Source organism: Mauremys reevesii, linkage group 9 (genome assembly GCF_016161935.1).
Source record: "Mauremys reevesii isolate NIE-2019 linkage group 9, ASM1616193v1, whole genome shotgun sequence".
Lineage (NCBI taxonomy): Eukaryota > Metazoa > Chordata > Testudines > Geoemydidae > Mauremys > Mauremys reevesii.
Window position 1 is genome coordinate 83121517 of NC_052631.1, and position 23781 is coordinate 83145297.

Here is a 23781-nt window from a genome sequence, read left to right on the forward strand (position 1 = left end):
TGTACTCAAAATACTTGATGAAAGAGAAGAAAAAAGAGGCTCTTAATAAAGCTGGTTGAAAAAATGCAGAACAAATTTTGTAAGTTACTTTTGCTGAAATTTCAATTTGTTGACACCTTTCAGCCATACTAAAAGTTGGTCATAAACCGCAACATTTAAAAAAATGTTCATGGAAGTTTCTGAAAATTCAATAATTTTCAAACGGCTCTTGTTCTTAATTTGGTGACAGAGCAAATCCTAAAAGTCTGTATCTATATTAGCCAATTTTGTGCTCATTTGTCAGCCCCAGGGCAGCTGTATCATTGTTAGTAACAGTACAAACTCTAGTGTAGACAGGTTCTGGGGGTTCCAGTGTTGTGCCCTGGAAAATCAGAGCAGGGTTTCAGGAGGCAATGCTGGAAATGCCTGAATCCTGCCTGCACTAGCACTGAGAAACTGTAAACCCTGTCAAAGAGACTAATGCTTTAACTACCACCAGTATTACCACTGTGCTACAGTAGGTTTAGATGAGATTTAGGAAAAAAAGACAAGATCTAGGAAAAAATCTTGCTACAGAGAAGAAGGATAACCTTTTAGTTAAGGCACAGACACCCAGGAGATGTAGGTGTTCAGTTCCCAGCTCTGTCACAAACTTCTGGTGTGACCTTCAACTGTTCACTTAATTTCTCTGTGCCTTGGTTCCCCATCTGTTAAAATGGGGATAATACCACATACCTCCCTGGCAGGACAGGGTTATGAATGGAGGTTATTGGGAATATTCCAACAAAATGTTTTTTATCTGACTATGCCAATTGATTGAAACTGAAATGTCTCACAGAAATATATTGGTTTCAGAGTGGTAACTTTTGTCAAGCCACAGACTGGATTTTGACAGAACCCTGCCTGGTTTTCTGCCAGCTTACCGGGCAGGCTTCTGGGGAACTCAGGCTTTCAGGGTTCAGAGCTTCCGGGTAGCCCTAACAAGTGGGCTGCTCTGGTGCCAGGGATCCCAGAGCTTCCAGGGTCCCTGTCTCCATGACAGCCCGATAATGCAGCCTGCTCTTCAGCCAAGGACCCCAAGGCTTTCAGGTTCCCTGCCACAGAGTTGGGATCCTGGAAGTCTGAGTGTCCCAGTTTGAGATGGAGCTCTCAGGATGGAGATGGAGCTCTATGTTCCCTGCTTTGTGGTGAGAGATTCCCCTCACTCAAGGGCAGCTGAAAATCAAACAAAAACTTTTTCAAAGTGTCAGAATTCCTATGGAATGGAAATCCTGAGATTTGAGCAGCTCTAGTCATGTGGTTACATTCAAGAATTTATCAGAGATTCTCACATAACACAGAGATGGATCCATAGTATACAACATATAATGAATGTGCACTAAAACCCTTCCCTCTTTATCTTCAGAACATTTCTGTGAATCCACCTGTTCCACAAGGTATGCCAGCAACAATCTTTTGTTCACCAAACTGTACCCAAACTTGTTTTTTTAGACTGTAAGCTCTTGGGGGTACTTTTTGTAGGGGTCAAATGAGAAAGCTGGTTTTGCAAAACCACTTCTGTACCGTTTCAGCTCTACAAAGTCAGTACCTGGGGAAGATCTGGGTTTAATTTGATCTGAAATACCAACGTTCAAGGGGATAGAGAAGGGCAGTTCACATATAAAGCTCTGGTTTTGGTGTATTTCTGTTTTATTGTTCAGCAGACTTACCAGTTGCAAGGCACATGTTTAGATATCTCACTATATACATAAATGAGTTGATTTAAGGCTGCAGCTTGCCCCTATTACCCCCAACCCCATTACCTGAAGGAGGGTTCCAAAGAGGATGGAGCTAGATTGTTCTCAGTGGTGGTAGATGAATGTTTGTAATAATCCTTCACATGGATACAATATTTCACAGGGAGATTTAGAAAACAATTTAGTGAAATTCAAAACAGAAGAATAAAATAGATAAAGTATATTGGAAGGAGTGGGGAAAATAGCCAAATTGAAGGGAGAAGCAAAGTCAGATCACCCAAAGGTTTAATGATTAGTTTAATTAACCTCAAGTTTTCCTATCATCATCTTGTGGGAATGTACAACAAGGCAATCATTTAGGTCCCAACTTTGATATTTCATCACAAGGAAACCCAAACTTCCATCCAATCCCACACTGCAAGAATGAAAACAAGCTTCAAATAAAAATGATTCTCACAAGTGAGGAGTGGGGGTTGTCCCAGGAACTTACAAGTAGGTGGCTTGGGAATCTTCCTTTACTAGAAAATGAAAAAAAAATACTGATAAGAGCCCATGTGAATGCAGACACTGCTGATTTGATTAATCCAGAGTCATGCATATATTGGTCAGATTTATTCTTTCAGCTAGTGCTGCAACCTTGTTCATTTTGCACTGTTTTATTACAGATTTGCTACAAATTAGCTCTATGTACAATACATACAGCTTCTATGAAATGCAGTCACTTCTGTGGAAAGGAAGTAGTGGAAGTCGTATCGCTTGAGACACTAAAAAGTAGAGTGGACAAAACAATAAAAAGGTTAACATAGAAAATCATCTTGCATTGGCCAGAGATGACTACAATACCTTTTCCATCTCCAACTTCTATTATGCTTTTTATTGTTAATATTATATTACATTAGTTATTAGTGCTGGAATATTTGGGCTGATAGGTCTTTAAAGTGTTTTCATTAGAAGTAAACGGATTGATCCTCTGTTTATAGAAAAGTATGTGTTGGTAGATAAAGGACATCTGGCTTCTCTCAGCAGAGGAATCCATCTGGCTTTTCTCAGTGGAGGAGGAAACTATAATATTTGCTGTAAGCACTCATACACTTAATTATAAAAACTGAGGCGCATAAAATGAATAGCTTGCACTAGATCCTTCCTTAGCTTACTCCAGTGAATAATTTTGATGGCTCTTTTGTCATTATTAAGTGATGCTTACTCTTCAAATGTAGCAGCTGCTTTTTAATGAATATTGATGAAGTATATGAGAGTTTGGACAGTGATTTCGATGGCCCCTGTATTTGGCCTATAATGCTGGTATTTTTACATATTTAGGACTTGATCCCGTGCAGTGCTGAGCACCCTTAACTTTCCTTAAAGTAAAGAGGTATTTAGCACAGTGTCGCCTAAAGCGTTCAGAAAATAGCATCCATTGCCTTTCTCCCATTTCCATATATATTAGCTGGCATTAACTATATTTGAATCAAATTCAGGATGTAATCTGTGTAATAGTGCCCCAGTGAAGTGCTACTGTTATATCAAATATTGATTATTAATTAATTAATTATGCGTGTCTGGGTTGTGTGTCTGGGTTATGGAAGTGATCATATTATGGTGAGAGTGGGTCAATGGCTAAGGGCCTGCTTCTGTCAGACAATGAGCACCGCAGTTCCCATTAACTTCTGCTGGTACTGAGGGTGTTTAGTACTTCCGAAAATCAGACTCTAGATGGGTAACTGAAAGCTGACCAGTTTATAAGCCTCTTCAAATTTAGTTATTTTTCCCAAGAGGCAGATACATGTTGCTCTTATATGCCAGCTCCACCTGCTTTGTGCTCGTTTCCTCATTCCTCCAAAGGATGGAGGGGAAATGCATAAATAGCTTTCATAATTGGAAATTCCTCCAAATATTTGGTGGGTGCATTCTGTATAACTGACAGAATGATACAAAGAGTTATAACAGAATATATAGGAGGTAAATGCAGAAAATTTTTTACCTCTAGCCTTATCTGTTCTAAATCATACAAAACTAATTCTGTTAACCTTTTTATTTAAACTGAGCATTGTGAGTGTATTAGACCCCAGAGTCCCTGAACCAGTGAATGTTTTGCTGCTTGGGCTGAAATTTCTTTGTGAAACCAGCTGCTAGGACTGGCCTTCAGTGTAAGCAAACAAAAGGCTAGTTTGGTTCCTGCTCTTTTTGTAGACTCTGCAAATCATAGGCTGCTCTATCTGCTTCTCTACAGCTGGCACAGAAGGGAAAGTTCCTCATTAGGTGATTTCCTGCTACTCTCCCCAACAAGAGGCTTTTCCTCAACCTGAGGCCTTAAAAATCACAAGTGTCCTCTGTCCAGTTTGAGACTGTACCAGCTGGCTTCACTTTCTCTTATGGAGCAGGAGTTGCAGGCACCACTATAGCCAATTTGCACCGCTATATCCCCCTGCAGGCAAACTTATCGCCACTGACGTTTGGCACCCTGGGCAATGAGTATATCAAGGCCTTGGAGTCTAGAACATGGAGTGATATTTCTGGATTTGTGTTCAGGTTTTGCACGTGATTTCAGGGTAATGATGAAATTCTACTTTCAGCTACATCAGTGTAAATCTAGCGTATCCCCTTGACTTCAGTTTGTGGATTTGCAGCTGCCATTCACTTTGACCTCTCTGAATGTTAGTGGATGCTCTCTGTGTGACCATAAACACCAGTTCCTTTCCAGTGCCACAGGATGTATACTGCTTGGGTAATTTGAATTTCAGACAGATTATTTACAGAACACAGGGTGTCTGTTTTCTGTTTGGCCACACACAATGGCACTTTTTGTTTGCTAAAAAGACATTTGCAATCAGGAAACTAAACCAGAGACTTGGTGAATACCACCTTAGAAGAACAGCATCTTTCAAAATAGCAGTTCTTTCTGACTAGTCCTCCAGCTATACAGATGTGGCATTCTCCTATCATAAATCACATTGTGCAAAGATGAATCCAAGAAATTACTGTGTCAAATATTATGAAGAAAAGTTAGCTATCATCAAGGGATGATTGTATTTTGATAGCTATGCAAGAAATAATTAAGGTACAAACATGAAAATCCTAGAAACCACAAAGGGGCTTATATGTCTTCTTGAACGGGTAGGTTACACCCACCAATTCCTCATCAACTGATTTGTGGAGGAGATAATGGGCCTTTCATCCCAACAGATCCCAAAGCAGGGTGCAACCACCATTTTCCTAAGGAGGAGGCCCAGAGAGAGGATTCCTCCCCAGAAGGCACCTGTCCCAGGATGGAGAAGATAGTAGAGCACAGAGTGCCACATGGGCATGGCTTAGCTTGGCACACAGCTTGCAGAGGGCAGATCCAGCTGCAGACAAGTTTGTGGGGTTGCATCCAGGGAAGGAAGCTCTGAGATGTGCCATTCCCAGGCCTCTGGTACCATGACAATGCATGGAAAGTGCAGGGGGAGGTACCATGCAGCCCTCAAGCACTCCTACTCCCTGTAGCAAGTTCTAGAATCCAGCGTGCAGCCCCTTTCCACTGCTGTCCTGCTGGGACAGCAGGCTCAGGGAAGTGCCAGACCTCCCTTCCCAGACAGCAGCACTGGGACTCTGGCAGAGGCTTCCCCACTGGGCAACCCAACCCATTACCTCCTGTGTGGGTGGTGTGTCCCCAGCCAATGGGCCACTACTGTCTCAGGCATGGCTGGGAAGAGGTGGCATCTACTGGGCCTCTGCTCAGAGCTGGCCAAAGGTGGGGAGGGAGTGTATGGCCCCTCCCCCTCATTGCACCCCTGTCACAAAGCACTTTAAAAACATAGAAAATGTATTCATAGGAATTTCTCCACTGTCAAGTGAAATACAGCCATCTCTAGGTGGGAGATGTGCTAACATACAGCAACACTCCACAACAAATTAGGACAGCAAGTGAAGAAGCATCCTACTATCTGGGGACATATATAGAATGGAAGTACCTACTTTGGATTTTGGCCATTTCTGCTGTGGTTTAACTACTAAAAGTGGCTAGGATTATATATCAACAAGATAATCTAATAAAAGTTCATTCTGTAACATCTCTTGTGAGACAGCAAACGAATAAGGGGTGTAGCCATTGAAAGTCCACTTGTACCCTGACAAGTGATGCTCTGAAAATGCCATTGTGTAGTTCAGTGTTACTTGCCTCTCATTGACTCCAAGTCAAATTTGTTCCATTTCCAAGTCAAAAGTTTAATTTTGCTAACTTCCAGGAGAGATGGAACCTGTCTTTATGCCTCTTACAATTTCCCTAATGATACAGGGAAAAAATAGTGTTGTGGCTAACACACAGGAGTGACAGAAAATTAGGATTCCATTCCCTGCTCTGACACAGATGTGTTGCATGATCTTGGGCAAAGTTATTTGTGTCCCAGATTCTGTAAAATGGGGATGATGATACTCGCCTACTTGCATGGACCACTATGATGTTAGTATTTGCAAAGCACTTGGAGATTCTTGGATGGGGTACATGATAGAAGTGTAGAGCCTCATTATTATTATTATTTATTAGGGCTGGGAAAATAATGCAAAGCAATTTATATGACTATTTACTCAAGTTTTTAAATGAATTCTCTCACAACTTGGCCCAGTTTCTCTTTAGACCATTACCAGTCTGTTGTCAGTGGACTCACCACTGAATTCCATGTGCTTCTAAGCCAATGGGGTCTAGGAAGAGACAGGTCACTGTTCCAAGCTCTGGTTCTGCAAGGCACACTCCCAGGCTCAGACTCTTTCTTTGGGATATAGGACTCCAGAGTCCTGCTGCTCCCAGACTCCTGAACTTGTGCCTCAGACCTCCCCAACCCACTTTAGTTGCTTTGATATGCTCCCTCAAGTTTCTACTTTGGCTGTGGTCAGCTTGGGTTTCTTAGTTTAACCCCTGAAGGAATCTAGTGGAAGGATGGCAAGGAATACAGGCTTAGCAAATGAATTTCTTCACCACAAGAAACCTTACTGTTAAAAATCACTAGAGAGTTACAGATCTTTGTAAAATAGCAAACACCCCTACACTTTACCTCTCCTTCTATGAATCCGAGGTCTTGTCAGGGTTTCAGGCTAGTCAGAGTCCCTCCTGTCTTCTGTCTCTCTCCAGACAGTTCTTCCATGTGGCAGTGGAGGTCCCCCCCCAATCAGAGAGAAGCACCAGATCCTTCGTTAAATAGTCGTTCAGATTTTTTGTCATGAGCCCAGCTGAAAAATTCCAGGCCCTTCCCCCAATCAGATTTCTGTGTAGCAAGTCGATTGCTCCATGGGATTGGGCCAGCTGCTGAGACAATCAAAGTTGATGTCCTCATTGCTACGTGATGGCTTTTCAGTCATAATAATTCAGCTAGGTGTCAAGCACCTTTCCTCGGCCAAGCACCTGTCTGGAATGTATTACAGCAAACTGCCTTGGAGGCATGTGTTCAACACCAACACAAAAAGGATGTCTAAACCCAAAATGGAGGTTACAATACAAAATGGAGTTCTCAGTTCATCACAATTTCTTTAGCATTTTTTTGTGTTCACTTTTCATGAACATTCAAGTCATCAAGTTTTACTGACACAAATATTGCAGAAACCAAACTTTATATTTCTACTTACTAGTTTTCAAAACAAGTGATTGCATAAATATTCATCCAGTCACGGAGCAGAGGCAATGCTGTGTGACTTATTTGACCCATCATAAAGAAGCAACAGTGCTTAAATTTCATATATTTATGAAATATGAAGAAATTTTGTTAAATAAGTTCAAACAGTGAGTTATGGATATTCTGCAAGCAGAAAAAAGAAGCTATATTTTCCATCTTACTAATTGTGAATATTTTTTTCTGCTCCAATTATTAAGATTTTGCAACTGGAACTTAGCAGACAATTTTGGCAATCATACATGAACCAGAGGTACTGAGCACCTACCATTCCTATTGACAATGTCCCCGTCTCTCAAACTAGATGCACTAGTGCATACAATGGGACAAATCTCAAAGTCTGTACTCAGCAAAATTCCTGTTGATTTTGCACTAATATGATTATTAAGACAGCGGGTGCAAGCAGACAGACATATAACAGCATTAATTAATTTAAAAAAAACCAACCAGATAACCTGTTGCCCCTGAAAATTAAAACCACTCCCTGGGTCATGGCATATACTCACCTACACCAGTGGATGAGAGATGGAACCTTCATCTGCATTCATAAGAATTATGATATTCATGCTTTTGATACTCCTTGGAGGAGATTTGGTTAACAGCCCCATGTTCTGGAGATGCTGTCCATTGATCATTTAGGGTCAAATTCTGATCTCTAACTGATATACTCCTGTTAATCTGTTGTTACTGAGAGCAGATTTTTGCCCTTATTTCCAGTGCTGTTATCCTCCTTACCTAACTGCTAAATGCTTCTTAGATCTGCAGCTTTCAACTTAATGATTCTTTTAAAAAAGCTACAGTCAGCTCTGTTTGTCCATCTGTCAAGGACATCCGAACTGGGGAGTTTGTTACATAGGATTTACTTGATATTATTACACTGATATGTATTAATTTAAAAATTATAAGAAGAGTCTCTCAAAAAGGCCATAACTCCCTTCTAGGTGCAGCTTTATGGATGTGTGCACCCTCTTGTCACTCTCTTACAGGCATGTGCATGCAGAGATACACACAACACATACTCTTCTCAAGTGGTCGAAGACACTTTCCTTTTAGACTCTCAGCCCACAGGACACATTCTGATAGCTGGTCTAACGACATTCCTCATTGTGCAGGAAAGTTGCACACAGCTGATGAGCACATTCAGGGCCGGCCCACAACATTTTGGCACCTGAGGCGGGGAGCTCAAATGACGTCCCCATGCCCCCTCACTTGGGCCAAAACTTTGAAAGGTCTCAGTTCTGCCTTTTTCCTGTTCTACTGCTTTCATGGTACTGCTCTGCTACTTACCCCAATAAAGGAGAACTAACAACTTAAAACGCTTTGTTCAAAAATTTTAAGTAACACTTAACTTTCAAACGCCTGAACAGCAAATGTCACTTTTCTTGTCTGAATAGTAAACACTGGCATTTTTATCTGTTTGAATAATCAAAGTGGTGCTTTCTGTACCTTCTTGGTTGCAAAGATTTGAACCGCTTCCTGAAGGTCCACAGTCTGGGCCACCTTATGCTCTATTGAGATGGTTGCAAGGCCGACCGGCCTCTCCTGTGTCATTGTGGAGTGTAGATGTGTTTTTATTAACTTCAGCTTTGAGAAGCTGTGTTCTCCACTGGCAACTGTTACAAGAAGTGTTAGAAGTATGCACAGAGCAACAAAAGCATTTGGAAAGAGGATAGTCATCTTATTTGTGCACATATATTCCATAACAGCCTTTGGAGTTGATCCTGCTGAAATGTATCTTGAAAGGGCTTTCAGTTCATCACCTAAATCACTCACATCAATATTGTGTATGTCATCGTGAGTCAACACTGTCTCTAGTGCCCTGCATTGCTGGTGTAGGTCTTCTTCAGGTATAGTGAGGAGTTTTGGAATATCATACAACATCCCAAATATACTGCTGTGTTCCTTGAGCAGCATGAAACGTTCTTCAACTGACTGTATTGCACAATCTAGCACCTGGTTAAATAATTCAACTTTGAATTGTTGTTTGGGGTCTCTTATGGGATTATCCCAGGCCTCATAATCAAAATGTCGTCTTTGGTGACTCTTGTATTCTTGAATGGGTGGGAAAATAGCTTTAGTGTGAAGTTCCTATGCCAACTTCTGTGCGCTCTTCAGAACGTTTTGAAATCCCTCATCTGACCGGTAAGACTTTGCTTTGTCCAGTTGTTCTATTGCTCCAGATATATCAAGGTCAACACCTTGGAGTCTCTTGTTTACAACATTTATTTCAAACAGTATGTCATGCCCCAACACTAAGCCACACAGAAATTTGAAGTTATGTATGTTTCTGGTGATTCTATTTCCCTGTGCCACTGTTCTCCCATGAACAGTTCTTGTCATAGCATTATTCTCCATAATGGCAACTATGGCATCATCTATCTTCCCAATTTGGTGTTTGATAGGCTTTCTCACCTCCACTTGATTTTTCCCATCATGTGGCACTCAGTGATTTCAGTGTCAGAGAGGGTGTTCCCAGTTATTGCTTCAAAATTTGCCATCAATGAGTTGATGCAGAGAAAAATACATAGATGCTTGAATTACATTAAAAAATTCAGCAGCCTCACTGGAAGCTGATGCTGCATCACTGACCACCAAGTTCAATGAATGAGAACTGCATGGAACAAAAAAAAACTCGAGGGTTTAACTCTTGGATCTGTCTCTGCACTCCTCTGTTCTTTCCTCTCATGTTGGCACCATTATCATAGCCCTAACCTCTCATATCAGCTATCACAATTCCCGTATCTTGCAGCTTTTTAAGAAGCGCATTTGTCAGACCAGCTCCTGTAGTATCATCAATGTCAATACATTCTAGAAAATGCTCTCTGACAGTCACCATTGCAGGGACATTTTCACTCGGTTCTGTTGTTGTTACAAATCACACCATTAAAGTCATTTGTTCCGTATGGCTGATGTCAGGTGTGCAGTCCAGAATAACAGAGTAATATCTTGCTGACTTCAGATCTGCCACAATCTTCTGTTTGACTTTTGTTGCTGGTAACTGTATGGTCTCGTTTTGAATTGTTTTTCCAAGGTAGTGGTATGTGTACATTTCTTGGGTGGTGACTTTTCTTAGATGCTCCTGGAGTACAGCATCAAACTCCGCCATCAGCTCCACAATTTTAAGGAAGTTTCCATTATTTGGAACATACAGCTGATCTGAAGTGCCACACAGTGCTAAGTTTTGGATAGCAATGAGCCTTTTCAGAACATTTTGCCAGTAAAGAGACTCTGATGCAATCTTCTCTTGATGCTGATCATCTGTGGTGGCCTTTAACCTTAGTCTCATCTCAAGCTCTTTCCACCTATGGAATGTTCTCTGGTGATTTGCTGCCTTCTCTCAGATTTCTAGCCAGATTTTTCCAGTCCTTTGTTCCTGTAGAACCCAATGTGGCTGGAAAATTAGACTGGAAGAGTTTGCAAAAACAATATGCAGCATTTTGGGGTTTTGAGTACATAAGCCATGGCCTCTCCTCTTTGTCACCATTGGGGATTTCACTCCAGTAATGTGTTGGATGGAAACTTCTATTTTCATTGTCTTTGGGGAACATGAAGTTTTTCACTTGCTGTGGCCCATGCAGTACAAACAAGTCCCTGAGGCTACTGCTCAAGTGGGTCCACAGTCCTGGATCATCTAGACTTAATGAACTAAACTCAGTAGCAGCTGTTTCTTGCGCCTCCACCACACTCTTCTCTGATCTACACTTTTCTTCAGGAATGTGCATGGTTACATCCATTCAAGATGGAGATATGGATGATGCAGTAGCTGCCAGTTCACCTGCACTCTGACTAACTGGAAGATCAGGCATCTCCTCGCCACTCACATCCTCACTGGGGCCGGAAGGCTCACCGCGAACATTTGTCTATGTATCTCAGGAGAGCTCCTTCCTGCTTAGATAGAAAAGCTTCCTTTGCTTTCTTTCTTTTTCTGAATGCTGCCCCAGAGGGGCGTTTTCTTCTTTCACTCATGACTGCTGTCTGTGCCAGCTATAGTGGCTCTCAACACTCAGTTGAAAGGGATAAATAAGCAGGCTGGTAGCAGGGCCTGAGTGAGGAAAGATATCAGCGTCTTAAGGGTCTAACTGGCTCCTACTACTTCAGTTGACTGCCTGTTCTCCTCAGGTGGGTTCAGGGAAGCAGCAGGAAACAGGAAGCTTCCTGAGAAGCTGATGTTAATCAGTCCAGGCTCCTGGGGGTGCTAGAGAGGTACATAAGAGGCTCCTCCTCCTCTCTCTCCCTCCAGCTCCAGCTGCTTTCTGTTATTTCCTCTCACCTTTTTCTCCTGCCTGCCAGTGCCTGTTATGTCTCTTGTGCCCTCCTTCCTCCAGCACAGCACTCCACCATCTCTGTGCATCTAGAACAGAGAGAATGCATATGCACCAGCAGCAGACACAATTTTCTGTATTCTGGGTCCTAGTGGCGCCCACCCCACAGTTTAGCACCTGAGGCGACCGCCTCAGTTGGCCTCATGGTAAGGCCAGCCCTGAGTACATTACTAAGTTTCCCTCCCTAATCTATAACAACACTTTGCCCTTCTCCAGCCCCTTTCATCTGAGCACCTGAAAGTACTTTGCAGACATCAGTGAAGCCTCAAAGCACTCCCCTATTTATGATTTTCATTTTACAGATTGGGAAACTGAAGCACATAGAGGTCACAAATGATTTTTGCAGCACAACATTGAAATTCTGATAGATCCAGGAATGGAACATGAAAGGGCTGATTCTGCTCTCATTTACATGGCTGAGTGTTTGCAGATTCTTTTGGTACATATATGAGCAGGGGCGGCTCTAGCCATTTCGCCGCCCCAAGCACGGTGGCACGCTGCGGGGGGCGCTCTGCCGGTCACCAGTCCCGCGGCTCCAGTGGACCTCCCGCAGGCGTGCCTGCGGATGCTCCACCAGAGCCGCGGGACCAGCAGACCCTCCGCAGGGACGCCTGCGGGAGGTCCACCGGAGCCGCCTGCCGCCCTCTCGGCAACCGGCAGAGCGTCCCCCGCGGCATGCCACCCTAAGCACGCGCTTGGCATGCTGGGGCCTGGAGCCGCCCCTGTATATGAGGGAGAGAAGGATTGACTTGATTCAGCAATCTTCTCGCCTTCTTCAGTGAAGAAGGCTTTTGGAAGCATCTCGTTTCTGCTTGGGAAAAGGCTGCTTATCTGAGGAACATTTTGAAGAGTTTGCATGGTAATGCTCCAGGCTAGGCCAATTGGGGTTAAATTTACCAGTGATGTGACTCTAATGACATCATTGAAGTTACACCAGGAATAAATTTTGCATCTAGGCTGAAAAACAAGGCCACGGGTATGTAAGAGTCATAATAGTATTTATCTGGGTCAGGGTTATGAAACATATATTGTGAAATTCCCTCTTCCTATACAGCTAATTAGTGGGACTATGAGAGGGACCAGATTTCTTTTTGGATTCATGACTGGATAATGTTGCACCTTTTGTGTGAAGGCGCATTGATCCCAACACACGTTTGACCCATCCATAGGAAAAACAATTAAAAAGTTTGTGGCAAGGAAGATGATGGTGTGGCAAAAAGAGGACAGCTTTCTATAATAAGGGACATCCAGCTATTCCCAGAGGGATTTGTAGATATATCCTTGCTCTCCTTTCTAACTACTACATGATGTAATAGAATCATAGACTTTAAGGTCAGAAGGGACCATTATGATCATCTAGTCTGACGTCCTGCACAACGCAGGCCACAGAATCTCACCCACCCACTCCTGTATCAAACGCCTAACCTATGTCTGAGCTACTGAAGTCTTCAAATCGTGGTTTAAAGTCTTCAAGGTGCAGAGAACCTTCCAGCAAGTGACCCGTGCCCCACGCTGCAGAAGAAGGTGAAAAAACTCCCAAGGCCTCTGCCAATCTGCCCTGGAGGAAAATTCCTTCCCGACCCCAAATATGGTGATCAGGTAAACCCTGAGCATGTGGGCAAGACTCACCAGCCAGACACCCAGGAAAGAATCTGTAGTAACTCAGATCCCACTCTGTCTAACATCCCATCACAAGCCATTGGGCATATTTAACACTAATAGTCAAAGATCAATTAATTGCCAAAATTAGGCTATCCCATCATACCATCCCCTCCATAAACTTATCAAGCTCAGTCTTGAAGCCAGATATGTCTTTTGCCCCCACTGCTCCCCTTGGAAGGCTATTCCAGAACTTCACTCCTCCGATGGTTAGAAACCTTCATCTAATTTCAAGTCTAAACTTCCCGATGGCCAGTTTATATCCATTTGTTCTTGTGTCCACATTGGTACTGAGCTTTAATAATTCCTCTCCCTTCCTGGTATAACTATATGAACAAAACCCCATTTTCTTTTAAGCTGCCATAAGGAAGAGGATAAACACAACTAAAATTTAACCCTGCATCTGATCTAAGTGTTCTGGTGGACCAGTTCTCTAACAGCAGGATTATATTCATCACTTTGATTTTTAAAGATTCCAGGGAAAATTTACATTTTACGCTAGCTTTGTTGTAACCCATCATCAGCTGAAATCATGGGAGACAGTCAGGGAAAACCAAGAAGTTGTGCGATTATAAAGGAAAACTCAGAACTGCGTACTACACGGAAGCTCTCTTGATACATTTTGCTGCTTTCAACTAAGGATTTGCATTCAAGTTGCTTCCGAACAGCATCCTTAACAAAGCACCTCAGAACCCAGTTCTGCATCTGCAAGATGTGCATGTTCTCTGTGTGACTGACAGTATCAAAATTATGCCAGGTCACAGCAGTGCCTCAAGCAGGCCCAGGAGAAGGCCAGGCACCTGTCCTAATATGAGTCAAATGGAGTAAAAGAGGGGCTCCCCAATAATGTTCATGCTGGATAGTCAGATTACAGTGACTATCTGAAGCTGAGGTACCTCTGCTTCCAGCACTTAAACTCCAGCATGGTGGAAATACAGAATGTAGAATCACTGAAATGTCAGCTTCCCTCACTGTTCTCTTCTATCACAGTTTTCAGGAGTTTAGGAGTTTTCACCTCCGACGCCAACACTCTCCAAGCCCCTGGAGACTAAGCCCTGGTCTAAACACAGTTTTTGTACCAGTATAAATATCTCAGGGAGGGATCTTTTTTTTTTCATTAACCAATATATTTACACTGATACAACCTCTAGTGAAGATGTAGTGATACCAGTATAAATGTGCTTATACACATATACTTATTCCCCTTCTCATATGGGAATTAGCTATGTTAGTATAAGCACATTTATACTGATATAAATGCATCCACAGTTGGGTGTTTAACTATACCAATTCAATTAAACCAGTACAGGTTCTATTTGTAAGATAAGATAGTTTAGTCTATCCAGCTGCTTTCACTGCGTATGGCCTAGGGCACTCAAAGTCAGGGAATAAGAGTCAAAGACCAATTCTTTGGAGACAGCTTACACAGCCCCTGCCTTCAAAAACCATTTGCCAACATTTACAGTTTGTTTTTTTGTTTTCTTTTCCTTCCTAGACTTACCCACAGCTACGTAATAATGAAGCACTTCAGGGACAGCAAAGTCATAAGCAGCTATGTGTTCTTTTCACCAATTTTCTGATATCTAAAAGTCCCTCTATTCATCTTCAGCTAACTATGACATGGGAAAAGCAGAAGTTAGTTCTCTTATCCTCCTGAGCCACATCAACTTAGCAGAAGTTCAAAGTAATGGCGGCCTCTGCTGGAATTCTTAAGAACTAAACTCTTGCCCTACTATTGATCTTGTAATGCACATTCCAGTAGCACATGTCTGAGTCTTCCTTATGCCCAAATATTTACCTTGGAAATTCATTCCATCAATAACATTTTTTTATTTCTTTTTAATTTTTTAGGTATTCACTATGGCAAACTGTTCCCCTTTTCAGAAAGAGATCTGATGACAATTTCTCTTCATTATAATCTACAAATTAAAATGTGTTTCAAAATACCAGTTCACAGGGGTCTAGTGAACAGACCTGCATATTTCAGTATGAAAGATACTGCTCATAATGAGAGTGTTGTTAATGTTAGGGGCTGCAAGTGATGTTAGAGCTAGCGCTCAGGATTTTCACTCTAGTAGATCTTGATCCAAATCCTGGCATAGGTTATAAATAAAATTAGTTTCATGGCATCATAGAAATTACAGCGAGAAAAGACCTATTTTGTTATACTTTGCGCACACTCTATTTCCTCCACAAAGTTCAGGATGGTTCCTTACAGTTGTGTACTCTAGGGCGTCCTGAACTGGAAGAGTAGGATCAGGAATTTAGATCAGGAAAGAGGTACACTGGCAGAGCTATGTAGAGACCCAACCCAAGACTGGAGTTGGGGTGGATACCCTGGTATCCTGGCTCTGCTGGCAGAAGGGTTTTGGGTACAGTAGTGAATCAGAGGCTGTGCTGTAGTCCATAGCTAAAGGGTGCCAGCTGCCTGCTAGGGTAGGCTGGGTTACCTTACCTTGCAGGACAATCAAGGACTTGGAGGTGGGCGTGATCAAGAGACCATATCTTGGACCCTGTGAGGAAGAATGTGGCCTGGGGCAGTGTAAAAAAATAGTTTTTGCAGTCTGTCTGGGCTTGAGGTGGCTAGACAGAGAAGAGGAATTTCTCTTAAGAAGAAAGGCTGAGAGGACGAGTCCAAGGCGAGAGGGGGTAAAAGGCTGGGGGATCCAGGCCCTGTTTAGTTTTAATCTACTACTACAAACCTTTTGGCCCCTGACTGAAAGAGTTGGGTGAAAGGAGGGGCTGCAGGCCAAGACTGGGGTTCATTGGCAGAGCTAACGGAGTGGGGCTGGAAATGATCCTGGCATCCACTTGCACTGTGTCTGGCTCTAACCATTCACTTTCAAGAACACCATACCACAAATTTTTAAAGAAAGAACATTCCAGTTCCTTTGGCCGGCTAATTGCTCTGTTGTCTATCACTTGCCTGCTGTCTGTGTGTGTGCAGCACATAGAAACCAGCTGCCTATGTTGGGTCCTGGCACACACATTTAGTGAGCTGCTCTATAGCTGGGCAGCTGTTGGAGGCCATAAAATTCCACATAAAACTATGATGGCTCTTTTAAAGCTGGTTTAGCAATGATCTTCTGGAGCAAAATCTGGCTGCCTCTGGTGTCCATAAAACATCAGGCCCTTTCAGACTATTAAAGCCATTGCTCAGCTGGCATCACAGAAAACAGACCCCAAAATATTACTTTGGGTTGATACAGAGGGAGGAGGGATTAATTCATCTAGTTTGTCTATTGTCCTCCTCACACATTCCTTTGGAGGCCTGAAACACAAGCAAGGCAGCACTCGTGCTTTTGGAGACCCTTCAGTAGCCTCAGCAGCTTACCCAGGAATAGGGTAGCCATAGAACTGGACAGAAAGCAACACAGCTTGATTTGCTTTTCTGTCCTTGGTAGCTTGGAGCTCTGTTAATCATTAGCTTGACCCTGCCTGGAGGTGTCCTGGGCTGTGTATGTCATAAGGAAAATATTATGTGTGTGCTCTGCACAGGGAATGAATACAGTAATTAAAGGGTTAATTACGTTGGTGAGTAGCCCTTCTATGGGCCAAAATAATAGTTACATTGGAGATGAATTTGGCCCAATGGGTCTGTTCCTATTGGCCAAGATTGGCTGTGAATGCTCAATCACAATATATTTTTGCAACTAACGTTCTAACCTGCACATGTGTCATATGCCCTAAACTGCTAACAGCTAAAAAAGTTCTTCCTTTAGCTCATGTCGGGGGGTGGGGTGGTGTCTGTGCTTTTGTAGAAGTAAGAGTTCAGTTCTTTCCCTGGTATCATTGTGAAATTCTGAGACACCATGGTGTTCAGCACATGGGTGAAGCACTAAGTGGTCACAGATTTTCTACAATGTTGAATCGGTTTTTATATCAGCTATATAAGTACTGCAGTCAAGAGAGGCTTATTACACCAACAGGTGGCTTACATTTTCCCAGCTCAGTCTTGAAGGCAAACAGGTTTGCTTCGGTTTACATGGTTTTATTAGCTTTGCTGTACTGATCCATATACATAGCTACTCAGTCTAATCTTCCTTAGCCCTGGTCCCCTTTCACCAAATGTGTGCTTGTGTAAAAACAGGATCTTAGGGGAAAATTGGGCCATAGCGTCACAGGCTTCTGAAGGAGGGATCAATCCACAAAACAAGGCTTGTTTTTTCCAGGGTGATGGGTGTTCTAATCTGATTAATTTGATTTGTTTTCTAAATTCTAAGGCTTTATCTGCCTTTAATTGTACTTTGTAAACCCAATGGTCAATTCCAGTAGAGATCAAAAGAATCCCATCAGATTAAGGGGGCTTCATCATAAACACCCATTCTGGGACCTCTTTCAGGATTCAGAGACACAGACAAAACTGTGTCATTAGCCACATAGACAGTCTCCATGATTTCTCCACCCCAACCTTCTAACCACTGCTTTCGTTACACTTACATGCAGATATCCACACAGGCCTTGTATCCCATTATGATGCTAATACATGCTCTCAGCATCCTGGGGTCACTAAAGCTGGATAGCTACAGAAGAACTTTGTAAAGTTTGTTCCTTGGAGTTACAGAAATTAGACCTGGAAAAGACCTATTAGGTTAAACAGCCAGTGTAGGGCTATTCCTTACAGCACATTTTATAGTGGTTTTTAGGCATTTTTTATTAGCTCTAGCTATTGTTTTTCACAGGACATTTCTTCCTTCCCTCCAATTTCCTGTGAAAATTGTTTAATTTTTCAACCAAAACCTCCAGAGTTTTAGTTTTTTTAAAACTGTTTTTGTTTAAAAAATGAGTTGTTGATTAAAATGTTGCTTTTGGCAAACCACAATACAAATAGATAATAATATTAATAATTTAAATAGAGCACAAGTTTTTCCCCTTTAAAAAAAATCTTTGCAAGAGGAAAAAGGCCACAGGATTAAACTTGGCTTATACTCTTCTGTTGCTGTCCACAACCATAGGATGAACAGTCAGGGCCATATTTTGATACTCTTCTCAGTTACAATATATTTAATATTTGCCTTAGAGGTCTCTGCACTTCAGTTTTCCCACTTGTAAAATGAGGATAAAAATGCTCACCTGCCTTTTTAACATGCGTTGAAATTGTTGGAGGGGGGATTTCCCTACACCCTCCCCAACTCCCCCATTTTCCCTTCCCCCTGTTCCCCGTCATCGTCAACTCAGTGTCGTCAATTTAATCATTTTCCAACCCTGCCCCTGTATATTTGAACACCCCCTCTAATTTTAATTCTTGGGGAAAACACAGTGGAGGCTATATGAGGACTAAGTGTTAAATCACTATTTTATGTTAAACTTTTGACAAATTTTAGGCATACATGACTGTACCATGTATCGCCTAGGAGCTCTGAAAAAATAGCCCTAAATCCCTTACAATGAATAAGTCTAATTCAGGTTCCCCTCTTGAGATAGAAAAGTGGGAGGAGGGGAAGGGGGGCGGGAGGGAATATTCACGTTACTGCAAAAATTCATGTTGTTAGTTACAACTACATTAACCTCATGTCAGGAGTCATGACCTTGTGCTGACCCTGGCTGGGAAGCAACAGCTCTCTGCAGTACAAAACATGAAAGTGTGGGAGGTATAAGTACAGTAGAGGAGAAAGGAGTGGCTTTTCATGGAGGAGGCTTGCAAACCTATTCAGACAAGGTGCCTAACAATAGCTGCAGAAGGGCAATGCAGAGGCCATCTCCACCCAGCCACTCACTTACCACTGGAACATTTTCACGCTGTGCTGGAAAAGCCTTTCATACCCAGCTGCAGACTGACCTGACCTTTCAACTGCATGATTCCTTTTAAAATAAAGTGCTGTGATAAAGCAAAGAGAAGAGGTTTGAGCTCATACAGGCAGCAAGTCTTTAGCTCTCCCATTTCTATGCATCTTCCTCCCACTGCATAAAGCCTTGTCTGCACAAGTTGCTGTGGTTAACACAACTAGAGATAGGTCTGGAAACTCTTCTCCAACCCCACCTGCATTTCAGAAGGGAGAGGCAGGGTAGTAAGAAAAGTATTTCATAATTTCAAATCTTCAGCGTCAAATCCACTCTATATATTTTGCCAGAAAGGGCCAATCCAAGATGATAGAAATCTCTGCAAAGCAGGAGATCTAGCTTTACTTCCATCATTTTGGGTTGCATTCTCATGACAGCAGCTTGCAAGATTTCCCAGACATCTAATCTGAACCCTAGGTTTGGTTCAGCCTTCATAAGAGCCTGAATTTGATTCTAAAACTAAGCCAGTTCTGAATCCGAACATTGCCTCCTCAGTTGATCTCTACTGACAACTAGTATCATCCAGCTATAATCTTGACAATGCTAGTGTAGCTCCATTGCATCATGCAAAGAACCAATCTGGATGTGCTGAGCAGCAGCTTTGGGTTGGTGATTAGATAGAACATGACTAATGGAAAATGTCCATCTTCGTAGCACAACTCCTATCCCTTTTTGCAGTTTTAGGATTCTTTAAGCAAATGTACGTCAAGCATCAGTATGGCTACAAAAATAAAAAGACCCATGTTTTTCCATAGAAGTGAAATTGTCACTGTGGGAGGTCAGAAATTATAAAATGTCAGAGAATGGGAGAAATTATAAAATGGGAGAATATCTTCAGATTAAATAGGAACAAACTGGATTTTTTCCCCAGACTTTCATTCAAAACTATTCTGGGGTTCTAAAATTAGGCCTAATTTTCCATTGTCATATAGTGCTCTGCACTTCTTGGTTCCAGCTGGAAGCCAACCTATTGCATATAATGAGAAATGTTGTTTTTATGAGATTTCCAGTCTGGTTTCTAAGACACAAAAGTTTGGAATAGTTCAAAGACACTTCAAATAAACATGTGAATGTTGGGCGTTTATTTGAACCGTATTGATTCGCAAACCTTCTGAGGATCACACATTTCTGTGCCAGACACTTTAGGAGCATAGGAATTGCTAAATCATCAGACCAGTGGTTCACCTAGTCTGGTTTCTTGTCTCCAACAGTGGTCCATGCAAAGTGCTTTCAGTAAGGTCCAAAAAAACCCATAATGGACAATTATAAAATAACCTATTTTAAGAAGAAGTTTTTCCCTATCTTCAATCAGGGAGTGATTGGCTTATGGCTTGGAGCATTTGAGTTTTTGAAAGCTTGTCTTTTTAAGAACTTGCAGTGTAAATAATGACAAGGTTGCTAACTGCAAGCATTCAAAACCCATTGAGTCAGGCCTCCAAAAAATCATGATTGGCTTAAAAATAATAAATGTTGGGTTCTTTTTATTTGCTTTCTGATTTTTGAGCCATTAGGAGTCATATTTCAAGCTTTTTCTCCATGATGGCTAAAACTTATTCTTTTTAAATGAAGGCTGGAATTCTCATAGAGATGCAGGACTCCAGGACCCGGGCTATTAAGAAAAACACAAACTATTGTGAGACTCACAAGAAAATCATGGCAATACCATAATGAAGAAGACTCTGAAATGAAATTCCATACAGTATCTTTGTGCCAGGCCAGGAAGGTACCAGATGTGTATATAGGCATAGAGTCTCAAAGGAGCTGTATCTGTTGTTTGATCTCCAGAGGTCAACACTAGATAGGCTTCCCCTTTGAGAACAACCAGGGCCAGCTGTGATTGAGCCACCCCCACTTCCCTCTGCAGCTCATTCATTCAGCTCAAGACTGCTGGCCCAGTGTTCTGTTTACACGTTCCCAAATTCAAGGAGGAAAAGTGAATATCAAACAGGCCTGCTCTCTTTTGATGCGGCCAAGGGATGATGTCAGATCTGGGTAGAGAGGGGTGTGTGTGTGTGCCTTTGAGGCTTGTTTGTCTTTCCCTGGTCCTTCTGTGCAGGCCTTTAACCAGCCATCTGAATCTTCAAAGACTCCCCAAGCCCAAAGCTGCAGCTTCTTGTGAGCTGGCACCATTATCAAGCCTAGGTGTGGGGTGGAATGAGAGGGAATGAGTGTTCTTTTTCCTCTCTCCATTTCTTGAGTCATATTTGTGTGTGGGGTTGTGTTCATGGAGATTTCCTTTTTCTTTTGAAACCAGCACAATCTAATTGGCATGGCTGTGGTAACTGTCCGACAGAGAGTCCAGAAGATTCTTTGAAATGGGAGAGCTGGTGCAGGCCAGTCTCACCCTCTGGTATTGAGATTCTTCCTTACAGTGGAGTGAAGTTTAAAACATGCCTCCTCTTCCTTCGTGTGGGACTCATAAATACAGATTTATGAATGGCATTGCAGGCAGAGAGGGCAATAGCTGTATTGTTTATAATTTTACAGGGGAGGGCAGATGGAAAACACTTGTATGTTTCTGAGAAGCGGATTAGGGCTCTGGGTTTTCTTCTGAACCAGTTTATACAAGTGCTGTTTGAGTGAGTTTATTATTTATGATCCAATAGCTTTGGACTTGTTCCCATCACTTACATACATTCATACACACACTATCAACACGTGTGCACACAAGCGCACTTACGCTGGAATGGGAGTGTAGTTTAAGTGATTGAGTTTAGGGATGAGTGCCTGTCACTTCAAAATTCTATTAACCCCAGTTCTGCCACTGCTTTGCTCTGTGGCCTGAGGAAATGATCTAAAGAGGCACTATCTACTTGAAGTCTACTCAAACCCTCAGGACTTATTTTTCCTTGTTATCCTAGTTCTTTCCATGTGTTCTGTGTAGAAAATGATCTATATTGGGGAATGTCATGCAAAAAGTCTTTTTTTTTAAAGAGAGACTAGTCACCCCAACTTGTCCTTCCTGTCTCCCCAGGAAGGGGAGCCACACAGTCTGGGAAACGCTGATCTAAACTATTTGTCATCAAGGGAAAAAATATTAGTCGATTCGAGGGATGTGATTATGCTTCCACATTAGGGATGCTCTTGAAATATACCCTCGACCTTCCTTTCCCAGTTTTAACACCATAATTAAATCAAATGCCAGCTAGTGATTTTGTTGCTACATTCCCAAATGTTGTCAGGCTCTGCCCTCTACAGTTAAGTGGCTGCTATTACTACCAGAGGGGATGAAATCATGATGGAAGGCAAAACCGGTCAGAATGTGCAGGGATTTTTGCTTGGTTGGTTGTTTTTTTATTTTTTTATTATTATTATTATTATTATTGCATTTTGAAAAACAAGGCCATTGCTAAGTAAAAAGTACTCAGAGATTCAAAGTTTGGACCTCAAATTGTGATATATGACATTGAAATCTTCATGTTTTTTAATTTCACCATTAATTTAAAAAATTGAAAAATTTTGCATGAAATTTTACAGAGGTCTTTCCTCTAGGCACTGGTGAGACCTCATCTGGAATACTATGTGCAGTTCTGGTCTCCCATGTTTAAGAAGGATGAATTCAAACTGGAACAGGTTCAGAGAAGGGCTACTAGGATGATCCGAGGAATGGAAAACCTGTCATATGAAAGGAGAGTCAAAGAGTTTGCCTTGTTTAGCCTAACCAAAAGAAGGCTGAGGGGAGATATGATTGCTCTCTATAAATATATCAGAGGAATAAATACCAGGGAGGGAGAGGAATTATTTAAACTCAGTACCAATGTGGACACAAGAACAAATGGATATAAACTGGCTATCAGGAAGTTTAGACTTGAAATTAGACGAAGGTTTCTAACCATCAGAGGAGTGAAGTTCTGGAACAGCCGTCCAAGGGGAGTAGTGGGGGCAAAAGACATATCTGGCTTCAAGACTAAAAAGCTTGATAAGTTTATGGAGGGGATGGTATAATGGGATGACTTAATTGCCAAAATTAGGTTGTCTTTGACTACTAGCGGTAAATATGCCCAATGGCTTGTGATGGGATGTTAGATGGGGTGGGATCTGAGTTACTACAGATAATTCTTTCCTGGGTGTCTGGCTGGTGAGTCTTGCCCACATGCTCAGGGTTTAGCTGATTGCCATATTTGGGGTCGGGAAGGAATTTTCCTCTAGGGCAGATTAGCAGAAGCCCTGGGGGGGTTTCACCTTCCTCTGCAGCGTAGGGCACGGGTCACTTGCTGGAAGGTTCTCTGCACCTTGAAGTCTTTAAACCATGATTTGAGGACTTCAATGGCTCAGACATAGGTTTGATACAGGAGTGGGTGGGTGAGAGTCTGTGGCCTGCATTGTGCAGGAGGTCAGAGCGGATGATCATAATAGTCCCTTCTGACCTTAAAGTCTATGATTCTATTATTCTAGTGTCACGGCTTTATAGTTGCTACTAATGAATACTTTGAATAAATAGTGAATTCAGTTCAATATCAGCAGCTGTTGTACTGTTCCAGTTTATAGGTTACTATAAAAAAAGAAAACAACTGCACCTTTCTGATGTACAAAGAAGGGTTCTTGTATTATTTTTCTAAGTTTTAGATTTCGTAATTGTTTTTTACCTTTAGAAATATCAGAAATGTCAATTCTGTCTACGCTCTCATGGGAGTTCCACTCGTGGAGAACTGCAGGATCTGTTCC

At 42.1% G+C, this 23781-nt stretch overlaps 1 long non-coding RNA gene across 2 annotated transcripts in view; it reads left to right on the top strand.

Annotated features, from left to right (window-relative positions):
* Positions 1-23781, top strand: part of LOC120372660 — a 42305-nt gene that overhangs the window by 1548 nt on the left and 16976 nt on the right. For both annotated transcript variants that reach the window (XR_005585096.1, XR_005585097.1), the window contains exon 2: positions 1385-1415. This is a non-coding gene — a long non-coding RNA (uncharacterized LOC120372660). The remainder of the gene's footprint in view (positions 1-1384; positions 1416-23781) is intronic.